Source organism: Monodelphis domestica, chromosome 3 (assembly GCF_027887165.1).
Source record: "Monodelphis domestica isolate mMonDom1 chromosome 3, mMonDom1.pri, whole genome shotgun sequence".
NCBI classification, from domain to species: Eukaryota; Metazoa; Chordata; class Mammalia; order Didelphimorphia; family Didelphidae; genus Monodelphis; species Monodelphis domestica.
This window is the reverse complement of record NC_077229.1, coordinates 227,894,501-227,903,060: the sequence shown is the minus strand read 5'-3', so window position 1 is coordinate 227,903,060 and position 8,560 is coordinate 227,894,501. Positions and strand designations below refer to the sequence as shown.

General features: G+C 34.4%; 1 non-coding gene across 1 annotated transcript; it reads left to right on the top strand.

Moving 5' to 3' along the window:
• Positions 1-4,282: 4,282 nt before the first annotated feature.
• LOC130458595 (U6 spliceosomal RNA) lies at positions 4,283-4,386 on the top strand. The gene has a single exon (XR_008918011.1). It is a non-coding gene; the product is annotated as a U6 spliceosomal RNA (small nuclear RNA).
• The last annotated feature ends 4,174 nt before the right edge of the window (positions 4,387-8,560 follow it).

The following is an 8,560-nucleotide window of genomic DNA, read 5'->3' as shown; positions in this document are numbered from 1 at the left end:
GCTAGCAAGGAGATTATAGCAATCTATCACAAATATTATAGATTATCAAGTGAGACTTTTGCAAGGAATGTGAAGCTAGTTACAATATAAAGGGAAAATGACCATAGCAACAACAACAAAAATCACAATAATATCAATAGATGTGGAATATGTTTATAAAAAAATTAACACTAATTCCTACCAACAAAGAGAAAGTATAGGAATAAATGGAATATTTCTTAAAATGATAAGCAGTATCTATGTAAAAACAAAAGCAAGCATTTTCTGTAATGGGAGTAAACTATGTTTCCATGTAAGATCAAGAATGAAGCAAGGATTCCATTATTGCCACTATTATTCAACATTATATTAGACATGCTAGTTATAGTAATGACAAGGAAAAGAAATTGAATGACTAAATATAGGTAGAGGAAACAAAAGTATCATTCTGCATTTGATATCATGGTATAGAATCCTGAAGAATCAACTAAAAAATTAGTTGAAACAATTCACAACTTTAGCAGAATAGCAATATATAAAATAAGTCCAAATAAACCATCAGCATTTCCATACACTGCTAAGTAAAAAAAGGATACTGATATTCCATCAAGAAAAATTAAAGACAACATGAAACTATTGAGAATCAACCTTCTATGACAAAGCCAGGGACTCCATGAAAATAATTACAAAAGACTTTCATACAAATAAAGTCAGATCTTAACAACTGGAGAAATATTAATTGCTCATGGGTAGACTGAGCCAATATATTAAAATGGCAATCCTACTTAATTTATACTTGTTGTTCAATTCTATACCAATCAAGCTAACAAAGAATTATTCTTTAGAACTAGAAAAAAATAACAAAATTTTTCTAGAAGAAAAAAAGTTCAAGAATATCAAGGGAATCATAGTATATTATGAAGCAGGAATCATCAAAACGATCTGGGACTGGCTCAGAAATAGAGCAATGGATCAGTGAAACAAAGTAGGTATGAAATACACTGTAGTAAATAATTATAGTGATGTAGTATTTGATAAATGCCCAAATTAAAGCTTTGGGACAAAAACTACTAAGAAACCTGGAAACTAGTTTAATAAAAACTAAATATGAACCAACATCTCACACCATATACCAAAATAAGGAAAAAAAGTGTTTAAATGATGTAATTATAAAGGGTGATGTTATAAATAAATTAGGGAAGTATGGACAAATTTCATAATCAGATATATGGATAAGGGAAGAATTTATGACCAAACAAGAAATAGAAAGGTTTATAGAAAACAAAATGGATAATTTTGATTACATAAAATTAAAACATTTTTGCATAAGATATAAACCAAAATCAGCCAAAAGTGGAAGGAAAGAAAGAAAGTGGAGAAAAGGAGGGAAGTTATAACAAGTTTCTCTGATTCTCAAATATATTGAAAAATAAGTCAAATTTATAAAAATATAAGAACCATTTCCCAATTAATAAATGATCAAAGGATATGAATAGGCCATTTTTCTGAAGAGGAAATTAAAGCTATCAGTAATTCAATGAAAAAAATGCTTTGAATCAGATTGTTTGGAGAAATACAAATTAAAATAATTGAGGTATCACCTCACACCTATCAGATTGGCTAACTCATTAAGAAAGGAAAATGACAAATCTTGGAGCCAATGTGAAAAAATAGGGACACTAATGTGCTGTTGTGCAATTCTGAACAAGTCTATCTATTCTGGAGAGTAATTTGTAACTTTGCCCAAAAGAATATAAAATTGTGCCTACTTTATCATCTAGGAATATCACTATTAGGTCCCTATTCCAAAAAGAGAAAAAGGAAAGAGAAAAAGGACCTACATGTACAAAAATGTTAATAGCAGCATTTTTTTTTGTAGTGATGAAGAAATTGGAGACTAAGGGAATGATCATGAATTGTGGAATGACTGAATAAATTGTGCAATATGATTGTGATGGAATACTATTAGAAATGATGAGGAAAGTGGTTTCAGAAAAACCTAGGCAGACTTATAGGAACTCATACAAAGTGAAGTGAGCAGAGTGAGGAGAACAGTATACAAAATGAAAGCAATGTTATAAGAATGATTGACTCTGAAATTTTTAGCTGCTCTGTTCAAAACAAAGGTCCAAGATCATGATGAAAAATGCTATCTACCTCCAAAGAGAGAAATGATGAACTCTATGTGGAAACTGAAACAGTTGTTTTTTTTTTTATTTGACTGGGAGTCTCTTGCTTTTTTTGTGGTTTTGGATGGCTAATATGAAAATGTTTTGCATAAAGTCACATATACAGTTGATATTATATAATTTCAGTGAATGATGGAGGAGCAGAAAAGAGGGAGAGAATTTAGATCTCAAAATGTAAAAAAGAATATTAAATACAAATTTTTTAAATTAAAAAAAATGTTGCCAGTAAGGTATTATTTGTTTGTAGGACCTATCTTTTGGATAAAGGTACTCAGGTCCTACTTGATGGGACATTCTAACAATATCAATCAAAATCAAGGTACAGCTATGAGCAAATATTGCTAATTAAGCATATAATCATTCTTTGAAGTGGCAATTAGATGATACAAATTGGCATTCAGACCAGGAAGACGTATTTTGAAATCTTATCTTAAATACTTCCTACCTACATGATCCTGGGTAAGTCAACCTCTCCCAATCTCACTTTCCTTATATACAAAATATACAATATATACAGTATAATAATAGCAACTTTCTCATAGTTTTGTTGTGAGGATCAAATGAGATATGTGTAAAGTGTTTTGTAAATATTGAATTGCCATATTAATGTTATTAATAGTATTAATAATATTATAATTAGCAAGCCATGAGAGTAATCAGTAATGAGAAGCATTTTGTGAGGATCTAGGGGAAAGAACTATAGCTCATCAAATGTAAAGCCACTTAAGATAAAAAAGAGCTCTGGATCAGGTCAACGTTCAATTTCAGGTACACAAAGTCATTTGCTAAATTAATCTAATACAAATCTAATGAGAAAGTCTCAAGATAGTGAAATACTTGAGTTCAAGGTGTACAAAATGGGACTAGGTAGAGCTGAAAAAGAAAATAACAAGAGGGAACTTGGAGGGCTTTATCTCCAGGTTTGCTTATTTGTTTGGTAGATGACTCCCAAGTGTCCCTTTTCTTCTTTTTTTTTTCCTGCAAAAGATCCTTACAAATTTTACTTGATATAGTAATAACATACATTTACATGGCCAAATTTTAAAAATGCATTCAAAAAGTGTTTGATCTTCCCAATATTTTTTTTTTCTGGAAAATTGATGGTAAAGTTAGTGTAGCAGTTAAAATTAGTTTCTCTGCTAAAAGTATTATATTTTTATGAGGTTTATTAAAATTAAGAAATAAAGAAAATACAAAATAAGGAAAAGCACATGCAACCTACATCGTGCCTGCCTGGTAGAGAGCCATGTGTGCCCAGAAGCGGAAGCCGAGAGCCAGAGTAGGCAGTACAGTCAGTTTAAATGCCCCTTTTGCTCTCACCCCAGGTGAGGACCTCCGGGTGAGATTTCAGGGAATTCTGGGAACTAACAAGGTCTTCTGGGAATTGAAGTCTGGGGTTCAAATCTCCATTTTTACATTTCTCCATTTGATTGTTTGGGAAAAGTTTCCCCAACAGGATCATGAAAACATAATCAACTTAAAGATTACAATAATTTGAGGATAAGAGGAAAACAAGTCTCCATTTTTACATTAGCTAAGTTGGGAGGCTCACCACCATAGGATTAACATGTCAGTAATATTTTGTATATGCTATTATTGCTGTAGTTCTTTCATTCTTTTCATTCATTTCAACCACAACAGAAGGTAATATCTTGACTTGTACATTAATTGGATTTAAGTGAGACAGTTGCACAAACTTGTCAACCTCATTGTCTCTTCCAGTCATCCAAATCCAGTGGCAAGACAAAAAGCAGGATGACTGACAATGGTCCAGGCTGCAGTGGATGACCTTGGTCTCTTAGATATCTGAACAGGCTCTAAAACTCCACAGCATCCACTTCAGCAACCTTCTTGTCTGATGGAATAAATTATTCTTATCACCCATTACTCATAGGGAAGTTGTTAGATGCTTGGGGTAGACATATTCCTAATATGCTGACAGGTTTGAGGACTGTTGATTATATTTAATCTGTTTTAGCCCTACAATTGAGATGGTTTTACCAAGGTGTGGCTTCTGGGAATGCTGCAGTTTTTTTGTAGCCACAGGGGAGAGTTGGGTGACAAGAGGACATCAAAAGTGGGCAAAAGCCCAGAAAGGAATTCAACTATCCCCAAAATTCATGCAATACATATACTAAATTTGGAATGATACAGAGAAGATTAGCATGACTCCTGCTCAAGGATGATGCATATTTTTGGAGTGTTTCATATTTTATTTATATATAAATGGAGAAGCATGCTGTCTTGGTGGGTTAGTCTCTGATAATAAGCTCTGTGACCCTGGACAAGTCATTTAACCTCTATGCATCTCAGTCAGGTCCCTAGGACTTACATCTAAGACAAAGATTGAAGTCTATATGTTCCCAGTCTGTGAAAACTGCATATCTTGTTTGGTCTACACTATTGACATTGATGCTTTAAAACATCCATAATTGCGTTTCATTGATACTCCTGCTTGTCACCTTACTAAATTGTCTAAATGAGTTATGGGAACAGGAGTGGGTTATGGTGGTGGATATTATCACCTGACTCAAACTCATGATGATGAACTTTTGTTTGATTATCAGAGACATAGATGTTGCAACAGCTATCCTTAAAGACAGGATTCATGCACTTCTAAAAGAGTCCCAGAGATATGACTGGGGATGTAGACTAAACAATCACCCTGGTACAAATATCAATAATATGGAAATAGGTCTTGATCATTGACCCAAGTAAACCAAATGGAATTGTGCATTGGCTATGGGGGGAGGGGGAAGGAAAGAACATGAATCATGTAACCATGGAAAAATATACTAAAATAATTAATTAAATAAATTTTCTCAACTGAAAAATAAATAAATACAAGAGTCCCAGAGAACCTGGGGTCCCTGCTAAGTCATGGTCAAGCATTGGACTTCAAGGATAAATAAAATACAAACAAACATGGAGGGTATAATAAATATCTATAGTATGTCTATATAATATGAATATATGTATATAAATAATATAAATCTGTACATATACACAATACACCTAGAAATTGTATTTTCACACCACTCAAAATCAGGCATACATACACACACAAATGTGTACACACCTATATGTTCACACATATGTGGATGGAAATTCATATGGAAGGATGGATGGATTTAAAACGAAGCTTTGGTTTAAATTGAGATCTTTAGGCTATTTGGCTGATGGCATATTTTCAGGTAATCTCAAGTTTGAAATTGTTTTAATCATGTAATGTCCTTCATACTTTGACTCTCTAGCATTTGTGTTTTTGAATGTCCCCAAACATAATTTATGTCCAGTTTTAGAAGATTATCTTTCTTGTTTGGCCATCTGTGCCACTTACAGCATCTAGGTATCAAGTCTTTCAGCATCTGCTCATGATTTAGTGAGCCTGCACTGTTGATTCCCAGAGCTCTTGCTAAATTGGACTTAAGACATCCTTTTATTTTCACTATCATTAGTCTTTTCACTATTTGCTTACTATTTTGTTCAGCTATTTATGGTATTTCTGTGAAATGTTAGGTACAGCAATGCAGTAACTCTCTGATCTGCTATAAAGAATTCCTTTTTCAGATGCCACAGTGGATAAAGATCTTAATTTGGGAGTCAGAAATAACAATTCAAATCCTACCTCAGATATTTACTAGCAAGCCACTTAACCTCTCTGAGACTCAGTTTCCTCATCAGCAAAATGTGAGGATTCGACTCAATGATTTCCCACATCCCTTCCAATTCTAAATCCATGATCCTTGCTCTAGATCCCTATCCCTAGATCCAGGGTTTCCCATACACCCCCCCAAAAAAATGTAGCAATGAAATATCTGCTAAACCATGGTATCACATTCATGCTTTTATACACATATGCACACACATATACATATACATTATTATGTATAGAGTGTATTTACATGACAGCTAGTTGGTATTGTGGATAGAGTACCAGGCCTGGAGTAAGGAAGACCCAAGGTCAAATTTGATCTCAGAAAGTTACTACCTCTATGACCCTGGGAAAGTCACTTAACCCTGTGTGCCCAAGTTTCCTCATGTATAAAATATGCTGGAGAAGAAAATGCAAACCACTTTACCAAGATAACCCCAAATGGTGTCACAAAGAGTCAGGCATGACTGAAATGACTAAACAATAACAAATATGTGTATATATAATATTTAATGCATTATATATATATATATTTCTATCTGTATATTTATAAATAACTGAATCAGCTTTGGGATACTTTTACTGAATATTCAATAAGTATTAACATAAAACAGTATATAGAGTAACATGTGATCCCTAGACATGAAACATGACCTACAGACAAGGAAGAAAGAAAAAAGAGGAAGCAAGGAAGGAAGAAAGGAAGCAGAAGGAAAGAGTGAAGGAAGGAGAGAAGGAAAGAAGGATAAATAGATAAGTGGATGGATGGATAAATGGACAAATAAGTAAAGAATAAGATGATTCAGTAGTCAAGTTTTCTAAATTTTTCAAGTTACAAAAACATTGTTCTAATTGCCACCATCGTCATCATCACCACAATCAATAATGACAGCAGCAAGAGATGCTTGTATTGCCTGGATTGTTTGTAAAGTTCAATTCTGATATTCTAAGCAGTTGGTAAAAATAATGAAAATCCTAAAAATGACATTGATAACAATTCTATGTTAGTGAAAGTAACATATATATGAGGGGAATGGCTGAGCTTAGCCTGCTGCATTTCACAAATCCTTCTACACAAAGGAAATTCTCCAAACAGTCAGAATTCTTCCCCTTTGATCAGAATGCCATTCCATTTTTCAGATTCTACACTCACTATCGATCACATAAGTGCCTTGGAGATGCCTGACTTTTCAAGGTGCTTATTACGTAAATTAATCACTGTTGAGACAATTGAGTATTTCTTGAAAGAAAAGCCCAGGTCTGTATCTTTAGATGGGAAGTTAGTACCCACTGTCGTTGTGAAAAATTCAAGGAGTAGTTGACTGAAAATATGCTATGAAAATAATAGATGAAGGTATATAAAACTTAGCACATCTAGTCCAACAGCAAACATTTATTAACTGTTTACTGTGTGTCAGACCCATATTTGCTATTGCAACCTTGTACCTTTCCTATGTAAGATTTAAAATTGGGGGAAACTGAGGCAGGTAGGAATTAGTTTCTCTCTGCAAGGAGTGTTATTTTTTAGAGTTTTATTTAAAATAAGGAATTTAGGAATATACAAGTAAGAGAAGCATGTGCTAGGTGGGCAGAGAGGCCCATTCAAATTTCACTCACATCATGAGATGTGTCTGCTTGCCAGCAGAGACAGGAAGAGAAGAGACCCCGCTGTAGGTGGAGACCCTTTAAATAATAATATGCTCTCGGCCCAGGTGACAATTCAGTGAGATTACAAGGCATTCTGGGAAGTGAGCAAGGACTTCTGGGGACTGGAGTCCTGGACTCAAGTCTTCATTTTTACATCTACATAGGCAAGATGTCTCATTCAGGTACCTGTGTGCCTTTATCAAATGTCATATAAACCCTCATCAAATTCATTCCAGGATTCATACAGGCATAGGGTATATTTGGAGAACTTGGGCAAAGCAGTGTATTTTGAAATACATACCTCGATATCTACTATCTCAATGATTATGGATTTTTTATGAAGAACTCTGAAATATTCTTACTCCAGAGCAAACTCAAGGCAATGTGGAAAGCATGCAAAGAGATGCTAATTCTGATAGGTTAATGGAGATTATTAGCTTTTGATCTCTACTTTCTTACTTTGGCAGTGGGTATGGCACCCATCTGGGCCCTTTGCTTACTTATATTTATATTTAACTTTTAACTGGGAACTGGAAAACTAGTTGTTGCTTTTAAATATGTATTTTGATGATGTTCTTTTGATAAAATTAATTTCTGTTATAATTTTTTTTAAATTTTAATATTATTTTATTTGGTCGTTTTCATACATTATTCACTGGAAACAAAGATCGTTTTCTTTTCCTCCCCTCCCCTTCCCCCCTCCCCCCCTCCCCCCCCCCCCCCCCCCCCCGCCTTTCCCTCTCCCATAGCCGACGCATGATTCCACTGGTTATCACATGTGTTCTTGACTCGAACCCATTTCCCTGTTGTTGGAGTTTGCATTATAGTGTTCATTTAGAGTCTCTCCTCAGTCTTATCTCCTCCAACCCTGTAGTCAAGCAGTTGCTTTTCAGCGGTGTTTTTACTCCCACAGTTTATCCTCTGCGTGTGGGTAGTATTTTTTTTTAGATCCCTGCAGATTGTTCAGGGAAATTGCATTGATACTAATGGAGAAGTCCATCACCTTCGATTGTACCACAATGTATCAGTCTCTGTGTATAATGTTTTCCTGGTTCTGCTCCTTTCGCTCTGCATCACTTCCTGGAGGTTG